The following is a 26,127-nucleotide window of genomic DNA, read 5'->3' as shown; positions in this document are numbered from 1 at the left end:
ATAGAAAGGAATACTGTAAGTGTGTTTGTGTGTCTGTGTGTGTATCTATAAATATGGATATAGATAAATAATAGATATATAAAAATACACAGTAAAGATAAATATGTTATGCCATACATTTGCACACAAATGTAATATAAACACAACAAACACTACTGATTTGGATGTATGAATATGCGTTTATTGTTTTAGCAGAACATTTGTTAATATTTTGTTAGTTTTCAGCGTGGGTAAAATATAGCCAAATGAGAATTTCAGCCTTTGAGAAAGAATGTCTGGTTGGCATAACCTAAAATTAAAGTAGTGGGTGTGAAGATATTTTAGCAAAAGCTGGAAAAGCAAAACCTAATATAACTAATAGTATAGGCATCTACATTCATGTTGAGTTTTGTGGCCAATATTTTAAAAATTCACAGTGTGTAATCATGTTTTGGTAATAGTAATAGTTTTTCCTTTCCTTTCAGAGAAAGTAATGATCTTTCAAAATCAGAATGGAAAGAAACTTAAAAAACGAAACTTTCAAATTTAGTACTGCAACAATGGCTTACTTGCCAGATGTTTTTCTGGTTTAGGGATACAGCAATCAAACAAGCAGTTCAGAAGACTGATGCCTCCCTGTGGAAATGCCATTGTATTCCACATAAAAAAATGTCTATTTCTGTGATCAAAGCTCGTGCTCATGATTGATATCTGATTAAAGACAAATATATATCACACGAACCATGATGAGAATTAATTATTGTAAAGAAATTGATACATTATTTATAAAGGAAAGTAATCCACAATGAATGTGAAATAAGTAGCTTTTCAACTGTAATATTACATGTTTATCACAGCTCCAGAGAAAAGGGAAATTTTTTTTTTCACATCTTTATTGGAGTATAATTGCTTTACAATTTGTGTTAGTTTCTGCTGTACAACAAAGTGAATCAGCTATATGTATACATATATCTCCATATCTCTTCCCTCTTGAGCCTCCCTCCCACCCTCCCTATCCCATCCCTCTAGGTGGACACAATCATCGAGTTGATCTCCCTGTGCTATGCAGCAGCTTCCGACTAGCTATCCATACTACGTTTGGTAGTGTATATATGTCAGTGCTACTCTCTCACACTTCATCCCAGCTTCCCCTCCCCCACCCTGTGTCCTCAAGTCTGTTCTCTACGTCCGCGTCTTTATTCCTGCTCTGCCACTAGGTTCATCAGTACCGGAGAAAAGGCAAATTTTATTAAAAACTGACAGGTGTAAAAACATATTCTATTGGTACATCAGAATCATACAAAGTTGATAACCTTATTATGCAGAAATTGTGTTTATCAGACATTTGATATCTCTAATATCTACAGTGAATTGAGGATAAATTTAATTTTTCAAAATAGTACTACTTAAGATTTCAAATGAAAAATTTATGATTTGACGCAATTGTTTTTGGCTTAATTTTTCCATGTGTGAATTCGTGAAAAATACCTGTTTTAAAGTTCAAAAACAAAGGTATAGAAACCAAATTTCCCTCCTTTTTTAAAAGATCAAATTAGAAATGAAAAAAATGTTTTTATAAAATCCAAGGAAGACATTGTGCCTACTTTTATATTATATTGTATATTTTATATTGTGTTGAATATAATTCAGCTGTTCAAATATAAATAGAAAAGATTTAATAAAAATTATTAAGACTATGAAATAAAAAATAGATTATCAAAAAAAAGGAAGGAAATAATGTGTTAATAATAACAAAATTTCCATATTCACATTATGGTATTAATGTCAGTAGTACCTTCATTATCCTTTTTATATTCACTCCTTACTATTCTCCTTTTCTCAACCCCTCATATTATAACTTTTGACCAAGGTAACTAACTTGTTTTTCCAAAAAAATCTGTAAGGTAGTTATTTGGGAACTATTTGTCATATGTAAGTATTTTAGCTGACCTGTAAAGTTCATGAGTCCATATAATAAAACCCTCTGCAGCTATATACTTCCTTTCATTCTTTCTGAAATAGGCAAAATGTATAATTATAATATTATTGTTTTTAACATAATCCAACTGTATAATTATAATATTAAATAGAAGGAGGTATATATATATATATGATTATCTTCAGGACTCTCTTTTACTCTGATGAAGATTTATGAACTACCAAAGACATATGACCACTCCCCCCACCCCCCATACACACACACATTCAACCAGTAATAGCGGGGAATTATAAAGAAACAAACAACTTGTGGATATTCCTATATGACTGTTACCGTGTTGCACTCCATGACCTAAATACCACATCTGTCATCCTTCCTGAGCAGACTTCTTTCTACTTTGGGGACGTGGCCAGCTTTCATAGAACAATTCCATTACAATTCACAGAAATGTTTTTGTCTGGCGAGAATGTCTAGGTTGAGAGTGTCTTAAATCTTTTACATTTCTTAATAAGGGTTAAGTGTATTAATTTTTGTTCCTGTATTACAAACTGCCCCAAACTTAATGACTTAACATAGCAATGGTTTATCATTGCTCACAATTCTGTGCTTTAGTTGTGCTTAGTGGGTTTGTCATTCTGCTCCATTGGGGTTGTCTGGAGTCAATCATTGGGCTTTAGATAGTGGGAAATTTGTGTGCTGCTTGAATATACAAGATGGTTTCACTTGCATGTCTGGTGTCTGAGTTGGGATGGCTGGAACATATGTGGTTTGCTATCTTCTCTCTAGCAGGATAATTGACGCTAAATGTTCACCTATAGCATCAAGATAGCAAAAGTGGAAGCTGTCCAACATCACATGGGCTTGGCCCAGAATTGGTACATTTTCACTCGTCTACATGGTATTGATTAAAGCAAGTCACAAGGCCAGCACAGATTCAGAAAGTGGTAAAAAGATTCCACCTATTGAAGAAAGAAGTGTTATTAAAATACAAGGATGGGAGAATTCTTGGTGACCATCTTTGGAGGTGATCTATTGCACATACAATAAGCAGACCACAAAAAGATAAACAAAATAAATCATTAGTCATCTCTCACCTGACAAAGTATAGGTCCTTGCTTTTACTCAACAGAAATCATCAAATGATCAGAAAATGAAATCTTAATTCCCAAAAACTGCTGCCACCAATGAGAAAGCCATGTTTAAACAAGAATCAAAACTAGGCCCGCAAAAATGAACAAATGAAAACAAAGAATCAGAAGAACAAATGGAGAGAATCAGAGAGGCAACAGAAGTAAAATTCTTTTGCTCCTTGTGGTTTACTCTAGGAACCAAGAAAATACATGCCTAAACAGGGTGTGAGGTGTACTTTTGGGGGCTACATGGTTTAATTGTCTTCAGAAGGTGATCCCACTTGGACATCTTATGTTAAAGGATAATTTAACATTATCCTTTAGTTATTAGTTTTTAAAGTTAAAAACTCTAGGGGCTTCCCTGGTGGTGTAGTGGCTAAGAATCTGCCCGCCAATGCAGGGGACACAGGTTTGAGCCCTGGTCCAGGAAGATCCCACATGCCGTGGAGCAACTAAGCCCGTGTGCCATAACTACTGAGCCTGTGCTCTAGAGCCCGTGAGCCACAACTACTGAGACTGTGTGCCACACTGTTGAAGCGCGTATGCCTAGAACCCGTGCTCCGCAACAAGAGAAGCCACTGCAATGAGAAGCTCGCGCACCACAACGAAGAGTAGCCCCTGCTCGCTGCAGCTAAAGAAAAGGCCAGCAGCCAACAAAGCACGCAGCAACAAAGACCCAACGCAGCTAAAAACAAAACAAAACAAATAAAATAATTTAAAAAAATTTTAAAAACTGCTTACACAAATAAATAGAGTGAGCATGTGTCAAAGATTTATTTAATTCATAAATGGGGAAACCAATAAAATGGCAAGACTGATTTTGGTCTTATAGTTCTTAATTATATAAATGAAGGTACTGTATCTTAGGGAAGTTATTTGCTGAAAATCACATGGGCAACAAGTGTTAGATGTGAGAATAAGGTCTAGGATAAAGTTTCATTTCACTATACAGTCTCCCAAGTGAGACAATTCCATTTTTTAAAAAAACTTATTAAATGGTCTGTATGGTAGTTAGCTGAAATCATCAGGCCTGTAACTTCTAGTCTCTAATCCTGAAAGCTTGGTAGTACTATTAACATATCTTATATTTTATTAACATATCTTATATTTTCACTAGACTTTCTGGAAGATACATTATATTTTTTATTTGCATTAATTCTTGGATCAGCTAAAAGCATTAGATCTTGTTGCACATAAGCTACTATATTAAAGCTATGTGAAATTTTTGTTTATTATAGAAAAGTTTATATGTGTCAGTATTTTTATTATGTTTAAAGTACATGTGTATCAGTCAGGTTTGTTCCAGGTAAGATAAGCCAAACATTAATTTTGAGGAATGAGAGCCATAATTTAGGCTGTTGCCTATATAAGTTTACATCAGACTTCTACTAAAACTTACCCCTCTATATAGTATATAAAATGTTATTTCCTAGGTGCATCTAAAAATGTGTTTACTAAATATGGTATCACATAATATGTCATTCAAATCACTATTTTTATGAGAGTGATTAGAAAATTAGAAATGTTTTATTAGAGAATATGTGGTATTAGGCATTCAGTGTGTTCAAGGATAGTGATACTCAACGTAAGTATGAAAACCAGAAGCAAGACTCATTTAGAAAATACAGGGTCATACTTCTTTCTAAAACCTCCTTGTCATCAAAGTCCAATCTTGTTCTTTCCAAGTTCCTCACTATTTGGGTCATCTTGTCAAAACCTTAGACACCAAGCATAAACCATAATATATGCTCTTGATAAGCCATCCATCTTTATAGCATAAGTGGGCAAAATGGCTATGTGGAAGATTGGCTGTCTCCACTGTCCTCAAGAGACATTCCTAGATGGGAAAGGCATGCTGCAGCAGTTCATTTATAGCTGGTGGCAGTTATCATGCAAAATTATTGGCAAGCCAGGCTTAAACTATTTCCTCCTCTTTGAACTGGTTATAGAAATCTCTCCATGAAGTCATATTTATAGCCTGAAGATACAGATGTATACAGAGTGTGAGAGAAGTTGGATTTTACTTTATTTGTGCCTTTGGGATATGCTTGGACCCATTCCTGTCCCTGCATGATGACAGAGGCCTGATGGGCAAACCTAACCTTGGGTGAGGTTTACTAGATAAATCTTATTCAAGTGAGGCAGCTTAGGTCACATGGTCATCTGGTGTCCTGGGGCGCTGTAGCAAGCCAAAAGTTTTTTCTCAAATAGCAAGCTCCTAGAAATATTCTTTTAATTTCTTACATTGAACTTCAAATTCACTATTCCATTCCAGGGTCTTTCTGGTAGAGTTGGAAAGTACATTCATTTGTCAATCAATAAAATTTGCATAAGAAGGATTTTGGATCTTTACATAACTGTAGCACATATTTACCAAAGCACCTCAAATGCAAAGCACCACAGAGTTCAGCATTTATGCTTTCTGCTCGAAACCACAGGAGGATTAATGACATAAAATAATATAGAAGTAGAAATATTCAAAGGATACACAGCTCAATATTGCCTATTTTAAAGCACAGTTATTTATGCCACAGGGAAACTGCTGTTTTCCCTGTGGCATAAAATAATAAACAAAATCTGTTTACAATTTTTTTACCTTGGCCCATCCTGTACAGTGTAACAAAGTATATATTATTGAAAGGAGAAATTTGGAAATTTGGTAAGGTTTGTAGCATGGGTTCTGCTAAAGAGAAGCTTCCCCACGGATGTTCAATATGGTGAAATATTTTGAACCCCTTGGAGACTCACTGATGTTCCTGGAATCTGAGGCATCAGCAGTAACCACGAATGTCTCTGTTCATTTGTTAAGTGCTCCAGACAGAAAATTAAGCTGCAAGATGAAGATCTTGCTTCAGTGATCCATACTCTTGACATACTCAGCCTTTCAGCCTGATATATTTCAAACCTCTTTGTTTGAATCTCTCCGGGGAAGCTAGTCAAAGAATAAAAATGGCCCGTAAAATAGCAGACTGCTTTTCAAATTGAACAAACAGCATTCTGCAGTGATTTTCCTTAACCTTTGCTCATCGCCAAGACACTTCCAAATATAGGAAAGCCCTTTCTTCTCATTTTCAAAGCATCACACAAGACGAACCCCAGCTTCTTCAAACAGCATCAAACTTCACACTGTTATATCTGAATCCAGAATAGCATTGAACCAAAACGACAGAAAATTCCTAGAATCCCAGGTATTGGAACTTTCTATTAAAAGGGCATAAGGGAAAAAAAAGAGCAAAGAATTCCTCATACACTAAAACAAGTACCACAGAATAATAGTAAGTTTAGACAACTAGTGTGCTAAGTATAAATTACTTAATACAGAAATAATTGTAAGGTTAGAAATTTGTATATGTATAAAATTTTAACCATATTAAATATGTTAGTGTCATATATATCAGAGTATAAAACATTACTCTGTGTAAAGACATTGTTGTAAATTATATGCAAAATACTATAAAATGTTTATATTATATATTTTTATATTATAGGTTAAATTTGTGTCACATCTGTACATATATGGATGTCTAGCATCTATCACACTGAGCAAAAAAGCAGATGCTCTTCTTTTATCTCAGGTTATAAGCAATCAATACTGAAGATTTGTCAATATATTCTGCACATTAAAACTATAGTAGGCAAGGTGAAGTCGTGTTAATATTGATACAAAGGATTGAGTGGTCAAGTTGATTTATGCAAGTTATACTTCTTACCCCATATCAAACTTTACTAATGATTTCAAGTATACAAGATAGAACCAAATACAGTTATAAAAATTTTCTGTAGAAGCCCCATCCATCAAACACAGTTTTCCAAAAAATGTCCCTTCCTCCTATATTACAGATTGTTTTTGGATTCAGATGAAGAGACAAATTGTAAACACTGTGTGCAGGAACACTGTCTACAAAGGAAGCCCTTTTGTACTGGGGAGTCCTGTGTCTCTAATTCATTTGTTACATATATAGAACAATATATTTTACTTCTCATTTCCCAGCTAGCTATGCAAAACCCACAAATATAGGTTTATTTGTAATAAGTGATCTAGACAGACAAGATATATCCTGCTAAAAAGCATTTTTAGATAGGGGCCTCCCTATCCTTCCCACAAATGATATTAACATGTTTATAAGAAGGTCTGGTCAAGATCATTAGGTATATCTCATGTAGAAAAGGAGTGGATAGTGGGTTATAAGCTGAAGTTAACCCTTTTCTTTCCAGAGATAAAAAAGCGTAAATGAGGTAATATAAAGTTCTTGAAAGTTAAAGTACTCATTTATCTTTTCCTTCTTTACATATCTGGTTTTATTGATTTTCTCTATTGTTATTTTTCCATTTATATTTGCTCTGATCTTTATTACTTTCTTTCTTCTGCTTACTTTGGCTTTAATTTGTCCATCTTTACCTAGTTTCTGGTTAAATCATTGATTTGAGATATTTCTTTCTTTGTAAAATAGTCAGTTAGTTGTATGTGGGGAGAGATAGATCAAGATGGTGGAGTAAGATGATGTGGAGCTCACCTACACCCAGGAACACATCAAAAATATATTTACATGTGGAACAATCCTCATTAAAAACTAACTGGAAAATGGCAGAAGGACTCCTGTACAACCCAGAGTGTAATAAAGATGTACACGTAATAGGGTAGGAAGGGAAGAACAGTAATAGGGTTGGGCCCTGTGTCCCTGGGAGGGGACTCAGAGGAAAAGGAAAAATACACAGGCAGACACCCACCCTGGGGACTGAGCAGTGAGAACCACAGACTGGGTGCTCCAGTCCTGGTGTCCAATATGGTGGTGATGAGCCCCCTTGGCCGGTTGGAGGACTGATGGGACTAACAGGAGAGCTATGGGAAGCCTGGACTCTGCTCCTGAGGAACACACATGTGCTAGTTTGCTCTCAAGGCAGGGCAGAGAGAGATCTGCTCTAGTGACTGTCAGGTTTCCCATGACCACCTTGGTGCACACCCCAGCCGCTGGTCTTAAATGACATAATAGATTAATAGCTGGAGTTAATAGATATCTGCATGACATTACATCCCCAAACAGCAGAATACACATTCCTTTTAAGTGACATAAAATGTTCTTTAGGATAGATCACACACTAGACCACAACACAAATACCAACAAATATAAGAGGATATAAATTATATCCAGCATTTTTTCCAACCACAATAATATGAAACAAGAAATCAATTACAGAAAGGAAAATAGGAAAAGAACAAATACATAAAGACTAAGCAACATGCTACTAAAAAAACAGTAGGTTGATGAAGAAATCAAAGAGGAAATCAGAAAATACTTCCAGGCAAATAAAAATGGAAACAACACTCCAAAGTCATGAGATGCAGAAAAGCAGTTCTAGGAGGGAAGTTTATAGTGATACAGAATCAAGGATCAAGAAAATTCTCAAATAAACGACCCAACCTACCACCTAAAGGAATTAGACAAAGAAGACAAAACAAAGCTCAAAGTTAGCAGGGGGGGAGGAAATAAATAAAATAGAGATCAGAAAAACAACAGGAAAGATCAACAAAACCAAGAGTTTGTTTTTGAAAAGACCAACAAAATTGATAAACATTTAGCCAGGCTTACCGAGAAGAAAAGAGAGAGGACCCAAATAAACAAAATAAGAAATGAAAGGAGACATAACAGTTGATACCACAGAGATACAAAAAATCATGAGATATAAAAAATCATACTATGAACAGTTATATGCCAACAAATTGGACAACCTAGAAGAAATAGACAAATTTCTAGAAACATACAACCTACCAAAACTGAATGAAGAAGAAACAGACAATTTGAACTAACTGATTACTATTAGTGAAATTCAATTTGTAATAATAAAAAAAAAAACAAACTCCCAGCAAACAGAAGTCCAGGATCAGATGGCTTCACAGTGGAATTCTACCAAACATACAAAGAAGAGCTAATGCCTATCCTTCTCAACCTATTCCAAAAACTCAAAGAGGAGGGAACACTTCCAAATTCATTCTATGAGGCACCATTACTCTGATGCCAAAACCAGACAAATATACTACCAAAGGAAAAAAAAAAAAAGAAAAGAAAATTATAGGCCAATATCTCTGATGACTATAGATGCAAAAATCCTCAACAAAATATGACCAAACCAAATCTAACAATATATAAAAAGGATCCTACACCATGATCAAGTTGGATTTATTCCAGGGACACATGGATGGTTCAGTATTCACAAATCAATCAATATGATTCACCACATTGACAAAAGGACAAAAATCACATGAGCATCTCAATTGATGCAGAAAAGCATTTGACAATATTCAACATCCATTCATAATAAAAACTCTCATCAAAGTGGCTATAAAAGGAACATATCTCAACATAATAAAGGCTATTTATGAAAATCCCACAGTTAATATCATAATGATGAAAAGCTGAAAGCCTTTCCTTTAAATTCAGGAACAAGACAAGGATGCCCACTATCATCATTTCTGTTCAGCATAGTATTGGAAGTTCTAGCCACAGCAGTCAGACAAGAAAAAGAAATAAAAGGCATCCAAATTGAAAGGGAAGCAGTAAAACTGTCACTTTTTGCAGATGACATGATCCTTCATATAGAAAACTCTAAAGTCTCCACCCAAAAACTATTAGAATAAATGATTTCAGAAAGTTTGCAAGATACAAGTTTCATATACAGACACCTGTTGTTTTTCTATACACTAATAATGAAATAGCAGAAAGGGAAAGTAAAAAAAAAAAAGTTCTGTTTAAAATCACATCAAAAATAGTAAAATGCCTAGGAATAAACTTAACCAAGGAGGTGAAAACCTATACTCTCAAAACTGTGAAACACTGATGAAGAAAATTGAAGATGATACAAAGAAATGGGAAGTTATAATGTGCTTTTGGATTGGAAGAATTGTTAAGATGGCCATATCAATCAAAGCAATCTACAGATTTAATGCAATCCCTGTCAAAATACCCATGACATTTTTCACAGAACTAGAGCAAATAATCCTCAAATTTATATGGAACCACAAAAGACCCTGAATTGCCAAAGCAATCTTGAGAAAAACAAACAAACAAACAAAAAACAGGTCAAGCTATCATCTTCCCAGACCTCAGACTATACTACAAAGCTGTAGTCATCAAAACAACATGGTACTGGCACAAAAGCAAACACTTAGATCAATGGAACTGAATAGAGAACCCAGAAATCAACCCACGCACCTATAGTCAATTAATCTACAACAAAGGAGGCAAGAATATACAATGGAGAAAAGACAGTCTCTTAAGTGGTGCAGGGGAAACTGGACATATAAATGTAAAATAATGAGATTAGAACATTTCCTCACACAACATACGAAAACTCAAATAGATTAAAGACCCAAATTTAACATCTGAAACCATAAAACTCCTAGAGGAGGACATAGAATACTTTTTGACATAAACTGTAGTGATTTTTTTGAATGGCTCCTAAGGCAAAATAAAGCAAAAATAAACAAATGAGAACTAATTAAATTTCAACGCTTTTATACAGCAAAGGAAACCATCAACAAAACAAAAAGAGAACCTACAGAATGGGAGAAAATATTTGCAAATAATATGACTGACAAGGAGTTAATAAACAAAATCTATCAACAGCTCATACAACTCAATATCACAAACAAACAAACAAACAACAAAACCAACCCACTTAAAAAATGGGCAGAAGATCTGAATAGACATTTTCCAAAGGGGACATATAGACGGCTAGCAAGCATGTGAAAAGTTGTTCAACATCACTAATCATCAGAGAAGTGCAAATCAAAACCACAATGTGGTATCACTTCACACCTGTCAGAATGCCTATCATCAATACAAATAACAAATGTTGGAGAGGATGTGAAGAAAAGTGAACCCTTGCATACTGTTGGTGGGAATGTAAATTGGCACAGCTGCTATGGAGTTTCCTCAAAAAACTAAAAATAGAAATACCATACGATTCAGTAATTCCCCTCATTGGTATATATTTGGAAAAAATAAAAATACTAATTTGAAAGATACATGTATCCCAATGTTCATAGCAACATTCTTTATAATAGCCAAGGTATGGAAGCAACCCAAGTGTCCATCAACAGATGAATGGATAAAGAAGATGCGCTCTATGTGTACAATGGAATAGTACTTAGCTGTAAAAATAAGAATGAAATTCTGCCATTTGCAGCATGTGTATGGGCCTAGGGAATATTATGCTTAGTAATATAAGTCAGACAGAGAAAGATCAATACTGTATGATATCACTTATATGTGGAATCTAAGAAATAAAACATGAATATATTACACAGCAAAACAGAAACAGAAACATAACAAACCAGTGGGGAGAGGGATGGCGGGAGGGGCAATATAGGCATATGGGTTTAAGAAATACAAACTTCTATGTATAAAATAGATAAGCAACAAGGATATATTTTATAGCATGAGGAAATACAGCCATTACCTTGTAATAACTTTTTTTATTGAAGTATAGTTGATTTACAATATTGTGTTAGTTTCAGGTATACAGGAAAGTGATTCAGTTATATATATTTTTTCAGATTATTTCCCATTATAGGTTATTACAAGATATTGAATATAGTTCCCTGTGTTATATAGGAAATCCTTAATGCTTACCTATTTTATGTATAGTAGTTGGTATCTGCTAATCCTGTACTCTAATTTATCCTTCCCCCCCTCCCTTTCCCCTTTGGTAACCATAAGTTTGTTTTCTATGTCTGTGAGTCTGTTTCTGTTTTGTAAATAAGTTCATTTGTATTATTATTCTAGATTCCATTTATAAGTGATATCATGTATTTATTTGTCTTTCTCTGTCTGACTTACTTCACTTAGTATGATATTCTCTAGGTCAATCCATGTTGCTGCAAATGGCAATATTTTATTCTTTTTAATGGCTGAGTAATATTCCATTGTATATGTATATATATATATATGTGTGTGTGTGTATATATATATATATATACATACAATGGAATTTTAAGAAGATTAACTAATAAAAAATCATCTTGTATATTTACCCATGAAGTTACCATTTCTGGTACTCTTCAATTTTTTTTTTTTTTTGTAGACAAGAAAAATTTTAATTTCTTATGATTTAAATTTTAATCTGGATCATTTTCCTTTTCCCAAAGAACTCCTATATGGTGGGTCTGCTGGTGATGATTTTTTCAGCTTTTATGTGTCTTAAAGAAAATCTCTATTTTAACTTTATTTTGCAGGCATATTACTGGGTATAGGATTCTGGGTTGATAGTTTCTTGATACCTTAAAGATATTGCAGTACCCACTTTTCAGTTGTATTGTTTCCAATGATAAATCTGTAGCCATCCCTCTGTTCAGAATGTATTTTCGTTCTTCATACTCCTTATACAATTTCTTCTTTAGAATTGGTTTTGAGGAATTTGATGACCATGTGCTTTATTATAGTTTCTTTCATGTTGTTTGTACTTGGAGTATGTTGAGCTTATTGTGGGTTTTTAGGTTTTGTTTTTTCACATTTATAAAATATTTGGTCAGCATTCTTTTCAAATATTTTTTCTGACTCTTTTGTCTTTCCTATCCTTTGGAAACTCCAAATTCAAATATATTAGAATGCTTGAAATTTTCCAACAGATCACTGATTCTCTGTTCATTATTTTTCTTTTCTTTTTTTCCCCCTCATTTTCAGATGGTTTCTGTTGTTGCATCCACAAGTCAACTAATTCTTTTTTTCACAATGTCTAATTTGCTCTTAATCCCACCCAGTGTATTTCTCATCTTAAAACTGTAGATTTCATTTTTAACTTTGGAAAACATGTGGAACACAGTTATAATAAATACTTTAAATTCTCTTTTTCTCCAAATTTGACACATATCAATTCTGGATTGGTTTCAATTGATTGATTTTTATCCTCATTATATATCGTATTTTCCTGTATTTTTGCATGGTTGTTATTTTTTATTAGATGTGAGACATTTTTATTCTACCTGCTGGATATTGGGAGTATTTGTATTCCTATAAATATTCTTGAGCTTTGTTTTTAGATGCAGTTAAGTTACTGAGAAACAGTTTGATCATTCCTGGCTTTGTTTCTAAGACATTTTAGGTGGGATAGGAATAGTGCTCAATCTAGGACTAATTATTCATATATATATATGAATAATTTATATGTATAAATATATAAGTTTATATATATGTGAAACATGTATCATCCACCTAATTATGAGATTTTCCAGTCCTGTATGAGAACCAGATTCTGCTCCATTTGTTTGTTTGTTTATTTTTTTCCCCAGCTTTGATTAGTTTCCTCAAATGGACATGCTGATGAACCTTCAGAAAAATATTCAAAAGGGAGTCTTTACAAATCTCCAGAGTTTGAAGGTCTCTCCTCACCAGTTCTCTGTCTTAGTTCTAGTTTCTTGGTTCATCCTGCACTCTCATCTCTCTGCTCAGTTCATGGAAGCTTCTGGTCTCTACCTGGTTCTCCTTCTCTGATCTGTGGCCTGGAAACTCTCCTATAGCAGTAAGCTAGACAATAATAGGGTTCATCTAATTTATTTTTTTACTTGAAATGTTGTTCAAGGCATTTACTAATGCTTTCTTGAAGCTGTTGCCTCATTATTTTGTGTTTTTTTCTTTTTCATTTCCTTTGATTTTCTTTTTACTATTTCACATAGGAGAACAAATCTGGTCTCTGGTACTTCATTTTGGTGAGAAGTGGGATTCCACTTGGAAAAACAAAAAATGTTGTTTTAATGTTCACATTTATTTTGGCTTTATTTAAAACTTCAAAGCTAGAAAGAAAACATTTTCAAGTCACATATCCAACAAAGGACTTATATGCAAAATATATTTTAAAAAACTCTCCACATGCAACAGTAAGAAAACAATAAACCGAATAAAAAGATGGACAAAAGGCTTGAACAAATAATTCACTAGAGAGGATATATTGATGGCAAATAAGCACATGGAAAATGCTCAACATCATTAGTAATTAGAAAAATGAAAGTTAAAACCATGATGATATACCACTACCGACCTCTAAGAATATTTAAAATTAAAGTCTGAACATATCAAATATTGCAAGGACATGGAGAAAATGGAATTCCTATACATTGTTGGTGAGAATATAAAATGATATGATGACTTTGGAAAATAGTTTGTCAATTTCTTAAAAAGTTAAACATATGCCTGCGTATGACTTATTCATTCCACTCAAGGTACTTATCCAAGAAAGAACAAAGCATTTTTCCATACCAATACTGGTACATGAATGTTCATAGCAGCTTTATTTGTAATAACCAAAAACTGGAAATAGCCCAAATGTCTGTTAATGGAAGGCTAGGCAAACAATTATGGTAAATTCACAAATAGAATACTATTTGACAGTAAAAAGGAAAGAACTATTTTAAAATAATTATGCTGTGTGTAATAAAGCAGAGACATAAAAGAGTCCATATTATATGATCACGTTTATTAAAATTCTAGAAAATGTGAGCTAATTAACATTGACAGAACACAGATGTGTGGTAGTGGGGCATTGACAAGGTGTGGGTGCATGTGGGAAGAAACCATTACAAAGTGGCATAAGGATACTTTTTTTGGGGGGGGGGAAGAGATACTTTTTGAGTGATAGATATGTTCATTATCTTGATTCTAATGGTGATTTCATGGTACACACACACATCAAAACTTATCAAATTGTACATTTTAATTATACACAGTTTATTTGTGCCAATTATATCTCAAAAAGCTCTTTTAAATATTTTAAAAAATCAGCTTTCTATGGACTAGGCATTATGTGGACAGTGGGTATACAGGGTTAAGCAAAGGAGACGTGCTCTTTGTGAATATTAATGTGCAGTCTGTCAGAGGTAAGTTTTGATTAGTGCTATGGGGGGGAGAGACTTTCTGTATTAAATTCCACTTTGTATTGTTTTAAGTCCTTGAAAACAGGAACCACCTCTTCCCTTTTACTTTTTCATACCTGGTACATTGCAGGCTATAGAGTAGCCACTCCACAAACACTTTTTGAATTAACTTATTAGGGTTTCATGGATGAGAAAAAGATACCATTCTAGTTCCCAAAATGGTTACTCAATGATACTGAAGACTTAGATAAAAATTACATGAGACTATCATGAATTATATGACTAATACATGCCTAGGATGCAGTGGAAAAACAGGGTGCCTAATTTATATTTGTAGGTCAGGAACTAATTCTTGGAGGAGCATTTAGTTGAGCCTTAGAGGACAAATAACAGAGAAGAAAGATAGCGGGGAAGAGAGGTTTTATAAAGAGTGATTAGTATGTTCAGAACCATAGAGGTGAAAAATATAGGCAGTATTATTAAATCCCATATGGCTGAAGTTTGAATTGCATTTGGTAAAACAGCAAGATATGAAGTTCTAGAGTTAGCAATAACTAGATAAAGGACTGTATGCTAAGTGATTGCTAAACTATATTTCATGCTAAAAGCCAGAAGGAGCCAGTAATAACTTTAGGTAGGGGAATAATATTGATACAGTGAAATTTGCATTTCATAAAATCATTCTGGCATTGAAGAGAATTAGGACCCTTGTATGGGGACTGAGTAGGACATTTTTGTAAAAATGTAGTGATGAGGTCCAGACCTATAGCTGAGGCACTGAAAATAAAAAGAAGGGAATGGATTTAAGATGTAGTATTAGAATCAAAATGGAACTTGGTAACCAATTCAATTTGGGTAGTAGAGCAAATGACTTAGGAGACTGAAGAGAGGAGGATAGCACTCACGGAAGCAGATAATAAAGAAAAGAAGCAGGTGTGATGCAGAAGGAAGAGAATTAAATCAGACCTGGTTGGTGGATTTGGAGACACCTGCTTAAAACTCCTAAGCCCTTCTCACTTGCAGGTAAAGTCTTTCTTTCCTGCAGAAATTTAGTAGTAGTAGCTTTCCAAGTGTTTCTTTAAGAATGCCCTGGCATTTCACTCAGTTGTAACAAATGTGAGCTGCTGGGTTTCAGAGGAAGACTTTCCTCCCTCTAAATAAAGGATCAGGTGAGGAGAAGCTGCCCCCGATTTCTGTCCTTGCAACAAGCTCTATGTCAACATACATCTTGGGTCTTCCGGTTATGAGGGGCAAGCCTCAGAATCAAACTCGACACTAAGATGATGGAGCATAAAGAAGGAAGCACTCAGGATTTTGATAAAAAGTTTGAACGACTTCACTAACATTGAAACTGCTCTTTTTTTGTGAGGTAATAGTGCGTCTACATAATTTAAGTCAGCTTTAACATGGTATTTTGTTTCGTGTCAGCTGACAGCACTCTGTTACAGAGGGAAAAACTGGGAGCTTGGAAAAACAAAAATAGATGAGAAATACAGATTTGAAAGATATTAGCACCTAAATGATAAAGTTATTGTTACATATAATCCATTTTTAATAACAGAGAATGTATGTCCCATGCTATCCATTCAATATCCATTCCAACCTCCTCCAGTTTGCTTTCCTATAATACAGAGGCTGGAAAGGTAAAAACTGCATTTTTCAAACTTATTTGGCTCAGATTTCTAGAAGTGATTTAGACTTGGCAGATCACATGCACACACAAGACATTGGAAGACAGAAGTGAGATGGAGGCCATATGGCGGCTTCTTTCGCTATTTCACCTGGCAAATACAGATATTGAGGCATTTGCTGTTTTACGCAACACAACAACAGTTGTGCCATAGTTCAGTAAGTGGCCCCATGAAAGCAAACAGGGTACAAACACCAATTTTGCTGAGGTTGTAGTAGGTACGATGTGGTTCTGGAGACAAGAACAAAACTATAATGTTTTCAGTAGTGGTATCCCGAACATCTATAGGCGTGTGAATATGTGAATTCCTAATCATGGTGGATTTTGATTTTTGGTAGTTCCTGGTGACAATGTAAATGTGGTTCTAGGGTTTACAAATTCATAATCTTAAAAGAAACTTCCTTGACATACTGGTTCCCTGGAGTGATTTGCATTGTTGTTTCTAAAACTCAACCTAGCATCTCATTCTTCAGCCCTCTCACTGATCTCTTAAGCCTTTTAATATCCTACAATAATATCCAATTAATATAGTTTAATATTCTGAAACAAATTCCCTCTTTCTTAAAGTACGTAGAGTGGAAATATAAAAAGCATAATTAATTTTTCATTTGTATACACATTTTTGTGTTAATTGTATGTTTTCTGTGACTTTGTCATTTTTTCTGGTATCTAGCAACGTGCTAGGCACATGGCAATTCATAATTCTATATGGATACACAAATTAAAATAAATTGATATAAAACCTAATATCATATTCTTGTAGTGTTTGTTTCAAAATATTCCCTTTGACTAGATTATAAAAATAGCAACAAGAAAGTATGTTAAACATTCATTGTGAAAGTTTTATGAGGAAATGTGAAAGGTGAACTCCTGACATTTAAAGTATAAAATGTATACAGACATTCATTTGAAGAGGACAGACACTACATAGTATATGCATTGTTTAGTGACAGGTTTACATGATGTCAACATAATCTTCTGACAGTGAATAAATTGGTGAATATGGGTACAAGTGCCCGACCTGATCTCACTCTATGTTTATCTACTGTTTCTAAATAAATTTTCCTATTAACTTGCATAGAGTTTCTATCCCCAAGATTTCCCATTGACTATTTCCAGTTTAGTTTAAAATATATTCTTCAACTTAACATGGACAATTATTGGAAAGAAAAAAAGAACCCATAAAGACAAAATTTGTAATGTTATTCCCAGGTAGCCATAGCTTAACCATTATTAAATTTCTGCTTAACACCTATCAGTCTGTTAGCCATCAGGAAATAGGACTGTCCTTATACTTAGAGTAAGTAGTTTTCAATCTAGTTTTACTTGGAGAATTGTGCATAGTTACTGAAATTACAGTTATCTTTGTGCTCTGCCTACATTGGTTCAAATCTTGAAATCTATCACTTACTAAGTAAGAGAGTAACCTAATTAACTTCTCTGAGGCTGAATTTCTGCATGTATATATTCACATTTATTAATAGTTATAGTAGCATAAACCCCATAGGAGTTACATAAAGATTAAATAGGATTGTTTTTCTCCTAAAGCACTTAGCCTAGTACTTGCCACATAGGGATAGATTCAATAAAGGCTAGTTTTTCTTAATTGTTGAGGAGCATTTTTGTGTTCTCCTATTTGAAACATCTCTCTCACAGGCCTTTCAGTGGTTCCAATGAACAAGTTTAGCCTTAGTCTATAAAGGTTATCTTAAAAAAAATATGCATTTAAATTTTATATATGCATGAAGTTATAACAAATGCATTAACTAAACTGCTTTAAGTGTTTATGTCAAAGGATGCAATATTAACCTTGCAGAAAACTGGGACAATATGGTGCAGGCATATATATTTTGACTAGAACACATGATAACTATGGAGCTGTAAAAGAGATAGAATTTCAGAAAGGGGAGAAATGATAGGTCATTGTAAAAATTAGTTCTGCCATCTAATTCAAACTTCTTAACAATGATGATGTCAACAACATTTTTGAATGTCTAAAAAAAGTTAACTGAAAAATGTATCAAGAAAGTATGATTTCACGTACTCAGAAAACTTGATTTCGTGCATAATAACTAACAGTGATGTCTTTGATATTTCAAATATAAATGTTAAGAATCATTGATTTGATAATTAATCAAATTTACAAGATGTCCTCCTTATCCAATCATATGTATATTTACGCAGAAAGTTTATAATGATTTCAATTAGTCTTCTAGTTGACTTTTTTGCATTCCTTTAGCAAGATTTAATTAATTTTCAATAACTTGCCATGGAGCACTTGTTAAGGTATACTAGATATTACAGAGGCACTGAATATATTAATTTTGTGTGACTTGAGTTATTAATGTATTATTCCGGCAAGGTTTTTGGACAGTTAATTAAAAATGTTTAACAAGGCAGCACATTTCAAAGTACTTAAGATAATCACCAAAGTAAGACACATTAGCAAAAAACACAAGAGAAAAAAGAATATATACCTTAATCATGGCAACAAAACAAATATCTTTGTTGCACCAAATAAATGTGCATTAAAAAAATCATTCCAGTTTCTAATATTGTTGGATACTATCAGTCACAGTGTTACATAATAAACGGTGCCCTGGTATTACCATAAATGTGTTATGTCCTGATAATACAGTCAGTAACTAATGTCGCCACATGAACAGAATGTGTTAGAGGTATGACTTAATTACTCTGCACCTCCATTTACACTTTCTCAATATGTTCAATCATAATTTTCAAATATCAGTCTGAATATCACATTAATTTATTTCTTGGAACAAGATACTTGTAATCTATCTGTCTTCTGGGGGCACAGGTCGTTAATATCTTTGAAAGCTGGGTGTATGTTCTGGAGAGAGAAATCTCTGTAAATAAATGCTTGCAGAAATTAGTATTAGGTAGGTTGATTTAGAACATATTTATTATAACATATCAAAGAGTATAATTTAGTTCTTCATAGAAAGTTATAATTTGGAGTTAGAAAACATCTTGAAAATTTATACTTATAAAAATTTGAGGGAACCAAAGACATTTTACAGAGGGGATGTGCAGGGATTTTTGTTTTGTTTTGATGTATCAATTATTCCTCAATAAAGCTGTTTTAAAAAAAGGATGAGTCCAAGGTAAAGAAAATCGTCTATAGGCACAGCTAACACTGAAACAGAGGTTTTCTCAGTCATTCCACTTAACTTTTCAATATAAGTTATACTTTTAAGTTATAGTTCACATGATTAGTAACAAAAGGTAATAAAGCTTGTATATGTTCAAAATGTGATGTAAGAATCACTTTATTAAGAATTTAAGGCAAGAGCATTTCAATCTCTTCATTAAAAATAATTTGAATAGCTTCTAGATTCACGTTTCTGTCAGCTAAAGCAGGTAGATTATGTTAAACATTAAAAAATTTTTTTGCAGTTTCTTAGAAGTACTCAATGATTGTGATATATATTAAAGATGCACTTTAAAATTAATTTTTGAAAAAAATCATGAGTACGCATAGACTTACTTGCAAGCGATTATTATTCATATTGTCGAAATTTTTTTCTGCTTATGTTCTTTCAACTGGAAACATCTTTAAAGTTACTAAAGTAATTTTCAATGACATGCACACACACCTGCATAGACACATTACTTTTAGAGAAAATATCTAAAAAGCGTAAACTGAGTCATACCTAGATATAGTGTAAAATGTATGGATCCAGAACATAGCTGCACACTGCAAAATTTTATTTTACCATTTTTGGAGAAACATAATAAAAACTATTTTTCAATATAGGGGTAAGGTTATAAAAACTTTGTTTATTTGATCATTGTACAAAGATAGTTGCTCCTTGCCTAATGTTCATTATCTATACCTGCTGTTAAAATAGGCCAGAAAGAAGATATAGAGGACACGTTCCCTTTTGGAGATAGCCAATATATGTGGATATCATAGATAGTAACCCCAAAACATTGTGATATTATGAAGGAGACTGAAGATAAGGGGATTTCTTCTTTTAAAAACTACAAAATTATTTTCTTCCAGTTTCATGATTCCAGCAATACAGAGGAAAATTGAAGAATTACTTAAGGCCTATAGTACCTATTTAATTAATCCATTCATCTGTCACAGAGGCAGTTATTGGTGATAAAAAGATAAAAAGCATAGTTTGTTTCCTGAAGTTGTGGGAGAGGGATAAGTAAATGAGGAATTTGAACACAGTGTGATATACTCCCAGAACTAAGAAATCCCGAAGGAATGTCACCAAAACACACATTGCTAAATATCATTTGAAATCCTCACAGCAATATTTCAAGGAAGATATTATGACTCCCACTTTATAGAGGTAACTGCTCAAACAGGCTAAATGTTTATTTACCTGAGATTGCAAGTGGTAAATTTTGACCTCAATCCCACCTTTAACAATAAACTCTTTACACTTTGGTATGATATGGTTCAGAAATTTGTATCCCGTATTCATCTTATCTTATGTATTTGGTTTTACTCCATTCACTCTTCTGGAATTATCAGGTCAGGAAGTCAGGTTAGGAATATTTTCATTTGTAATTTTAAAAATCTTAAAATAGTGTTTTCTGATTAAGAATATTTTAAATCTTTTTACACATTGGTCATCATTTAATGTAATATGTAAGATATATGAGGTAACACTCTAAGTGACATTAAGGTAAAATTCCATAAAAAAATCATTAAAGCTACCAAAACACTAAACACAACTGAGGACTGTTTTATGAAGACTTTTCTTAAATACTCTCACCCTTGTCTTACATGTCCAGAAAAAAAAAAAAAAAAGGCTCCAGTCATCCAGTGGACCTATAGAAATGCTCAGCTGTTAAGTACTACATTGAGTAGCTATTGTAGACTACACTTGACTCATCCTAGAGTATATTATGATGCACCTGTTCAATAAAAATTATAGAACTTCATATTATTATCCTTAAAACACACAAGAAAATAGGACAAAAGGTTGAGAGCTAATAAATGAAAATTTCTGCTTCTGGGAATATGGAGTAGGCATCTTTTTTCCCCTTTCTCCCATTAAGTGCAACTAGAAATCCTGAATATTGTTCATAAAAGAAACATATGAAAACCCTTAAAAGTGTAGGGGAGGAGGCCAACTGGTAGGGACCTCAGGACACAAAGAATGACACAGTTGTAAGTTCCTGGATTTTCTTTTTGCCTCATATATCTAAGATTGGAGATGGAAAAGCTGGCAACCTAGGACTGCCAACAGGTACAACAAAAAATAAGCCCCAACAAAGGCCTGCCATCTCTGATCAAAGGATCAACAAAAGGGAAGCCTAGGAAGACAGAACACTTTTAGAAAACATTCACTGTACTGTAACCAGATACCACAGCAAAAGTTACGCCCCCAACCCCGCATCCATGGCAGCAAAAGCTGAATGGGGAGTCAAGAGTTCTAACCTTGCCATGCTGTACCAAGGTGCCTCAAACTCTCTGCTACAGTGGTGTCAGGCAAGGACAGTAGGGAGTCAGAGCTTGCATCCCACCAGATAGAGCCTCCAGTGAGGCACCAATTCTGATGACAGAGGAGACCACAGGAGGACCTGGAATTCACACCCCCATCCAGAATTAATGAGGCACCCTTTCACCTCTCCTTCCCAGGTGGGGTGGTATCAGAGGAGGCCTAGTGGGAGTTAGAACTTTGACTACCAGTCAGTAGAAAATAGATCATCATTTCTTTCTCCTTGTGGTGTCAGGGGGGGCCACTTGGCCTGAGGTAATGAGGTACTCTTACCCTCTCAACCAGGGATGAATCAGTGGAGGCACAGTGGGAAGCTGGAGCTCTCACCCCCCACCTATAGAACCATCCCCCTCAGGTGTCAAGGAAGGCCACGTGAGAATTTGAATCCAGAATCTACTGGTTTAAATCTTAATATCATCCAAAAACACCTTCACAGAAACATCCAGAATAATGTTTGGCCAAATATCTGGGCACCTTGGCCTAGCTAAGTTATGTGTATAAAATTGACTATCACACTCGTATCCTTAATTCTTCCCTATGTGATATGATTCTATGGGAAACCTTCTAACTTCATCATAGATATACATTCAGCAAGTGACAGAATTTATAAAACCCATTTATTTCTTTAAAAAAAGATAGGTTTTCGATAATCTCTGAAATTAACAAATCTTTGGGAAGCAACAATGAAATATTATTTAGAGAGAATGAAAAATAAATCAGCTTAATATTTTCAAAATATTCCTTTTAGAAGCATGCAGATATGTAAAAATGAATAATAACCAAAATATGTTGAGATTCTTTCTGTCTTCTCTCTTAATCTTCCAGTTCTCCTATTTTTAAAACTGTTTGGTGGGAACATATGGTTGATTTTATAAAGAAAAATTAATATGAAATTAAAATATTCATTTCTGATGCAAAGAACATGAGAAGCATTTGAAAATATAATTGAACATCTATTTGAAAATTTTAAAAGAGAATTCTATAAATTGTTCTCTTTGGAATTCCATAAAGTTGCATACCTATGGTACCTCTAAACTAGGTTGTGTGATTGATGAGTTAATTTCTAATTATATTTTCTTTGAGTAGAAGAAAAAATATGTCCCTGACATGCAAACTCATCAATGCTACTGGTCTCTTTTCCATACTTCCACTTGTCCCTTACAATGAAATATAAATTTTCTGTTTGGGGGTTTGTTTGTTTTTTTTCCATAATAGAGATTGAAAAGCAGGTGATATATATTAGACCTTGGAACCTGGATACGGCAGAGGCACTTATTTTGTGATCCTTATAGCAGAACTGGCTAGGAACTGATAGCCCAAGGTCAAGCTTCAGTCTTCTCTGAAAAGTAAACAGTGAATCTTTTTGAAGCATTTTGACAGGGAAACAGTCGTTTCCAGCTGAAAGGACATTAAGTGTAGGATGTGTACATTATAATGCACATGTCAAATTTCAGAAATGATAGTGGCTTTTGCCTCTAACCTAAGTAGCCCTGCACTGATGGTTCAGGGTATTTTAACTGAAGTCAATGTCAGAGTACACTGTTCGTCTCCTTCTTTATTCTTGTGGGGACACTTGTGGCAATAAGAAGTCTTTTTGCTCAGTCTATTCTGAAGGAAGAAGCACTCTCTAAAGATTTATGGAGACACAGGTCAGCATGTAAAATTTAAGTTTTCAACTTTATATTTTCTACTAAATGCAAACTATTTTCCCCACTAAACAATCTAGTTCCAAAAACATGAGAGAAGTTTTGTATACTCACAACTTGATACACTGCTTGACCCAGGGTAGGTCCTCCGTAAATATTCATTCAGTTGAGCTGAATTTATTTGTGTGTTTTGTTGAACAATAAATTAGATTATCCTGCTAATAAATTTCAAAAAGGACATTAAATTTATGTGATTAAATATAAACTAGGAACAATGATAAAAGATTTGATATTTTGTGTGGTGTTGGTTCATTCTAATATGTGAAACTGGAGAAAGAAATGTTAAAAGGTTCTAAATGCTTTTCCTAGTGCAGGAGAAGAAAGCACAATGTGAAGGGGAGCGATAATGCATATAACTAGGGGAGTAATTAGCAATAAAGAGTCATCACTAGATACACAAATAAAAGCAAACTAAACAATAACAACAACAAAAATCCCTAGGATTTTTTTCTTGGCCCAAATACTTCTCATTTCTTTCTTATTTTTCACTTTAACGTATATCCCTTTCATCAAAACCTCCTTAAATACATTGTCTTAGTGCGTGTGAACTAATTCTACAAAATGCAAATGACCTAAATGTCATTTTCTTTCATCAAATTATATATTATTTGGCACAAATAAATACCATCCAGATTATTCTCAAAGATTCAGAAATATAACATAGTAAGAATATATGTTAGATGGCTAAAGCTGTAAAAGTCATAAAAATTCACTTTTCAAATAGGGCACATGAACCCACATGTTCTTAAAATGTGGCCTTTTGTGTTCCTAGATTTGATAGATTGTCCATAAGCACACTAATCTGTGAATTTTAATGAATGCTTATAAACTTAGGTCAATGAATATTTCATGAATCTTCACTGGTGATTCATGAGAATTTCACATGGCTAGTATCAAGTTTTTGAGAATTTTGTATTGGAATTATTTTAGAATAGATGTAGTAACACTATAGTTATTTAGATGAAGTCTACATGCTAATTACATTACATTAGGTTATCTAAAATATTAATTTCTTCCATCAACTACGTTTTAGTGTTCGTTAACAGAGTCAGAATAAAAGCACTCAGCATGAAAGTCTGCTTACTTTGCTGTATATACCATGCAATCCACAGGCCCATAAAAATCCAAAAGTTTTTAGATTTTTCTCCCCATACTATTTATATGACAGTATCCTGGCGCTTTTATTTAATTCTATATTTGGACTGCCTTTCCATTTCTTTTATTGCCATCTACTTCCTTATTTTTTAATCTCTATCTGGTCCCTTCAACTAGATCCTCACCTCCTGCCTTACACAGAGAAATTTAAACTAAATGGAGGCTCTCAGATAGAGATGGAAGCTTCTAAGAAACGTGTTATGGCATTAATGTGGATTTATAGCAGAATATATTTTTTTCTTAAATATGAGAAAACTGACAGGGCAACATTAATTCATTGATCAATCATTTTTTTAATTTTTTTTTTTTTTTTTTTTGGCTGCGTCGGGTCTTAGTTGCAGTATGCAGGATCTTTAGTTGTGGCTGGCGGCCTTCTCTCTAGTTGTGGTGTGTGGGTTTTCTCTCTCTAGTTGTGGTGCATGGGCTCCAGGGTACATGGGCTCTGCAGTTGTGGCACGTGGGCTCTCTTGTTGAGGCGAGTGAGCTCAGTAGTTGTGGTGCGTGGGCTTAGTTGCCCCGTGGCATGTGGGATCTTAGTTCCCCCACCAGCGATCGAAACTGCATCCTCTGAACCTGCATCCCCTGCATTGGAAGGCAGATTCTTTACCACTGTATCAGCAGGGAAGTCCCTGAGCAATCGTTTTTAAATCATCAATTGATTATGAGCACCTGTGCCAGATACTAGGAATGAAAATATAAAGAAGAAATAGGTCTGATCTTCAAGGATGTTACAGTGAGAAGACAAACATTAGCAAAATAATTGCATTATAATGCTAGAACTGTAAGATAGATGCAGCTAAAAGATACGTGAAAAGAGGGAGTGACCCACATGAGAGTTTAAGACAAGTAGTAACATATTTGATTACTTGGATTAAAGTAATTTCTAAATAATTTTTTCCATATGAACTATGTATTTTGCCCATACATATTTGTTACTGTTCCATCAAGGACAAATTTAAATGTCAGCTTTATTTCATTTTATATCTCAGTTGTTTTATAAATGATATATATTTCTGGCTTTACATGAGGTATCCTAACAATTTATAACTAATATTAATTTTAGTATAAATCATTGAATGGATGATTATTAGATGATTCTGTTGAAAAATAAGTTATTGTTTTGGAATCATACATGATTTTAAAGACTTTTGGTTTCTAAAGTCATTATTAATTTTTCCC

This window comes from Balaenoptera musculus, chromosome 5, assembly GCF_009873245.2.
Source record: "Balaenoptera musculus isolate JJ_BM4_2016_0621 chromosome 5, mBalMus1.pri.v3, whole genome shotgun sequence".
Taxonomy (NCBI): Eukaryota; Metazoa; Chordata; class Mammalia; order Artiodactyla; family Balaenopteridae; genus Balaenoptera; species Balaenoptera musculus.
Note: the sequence above shows the minus strand (reverse complement) of the source record.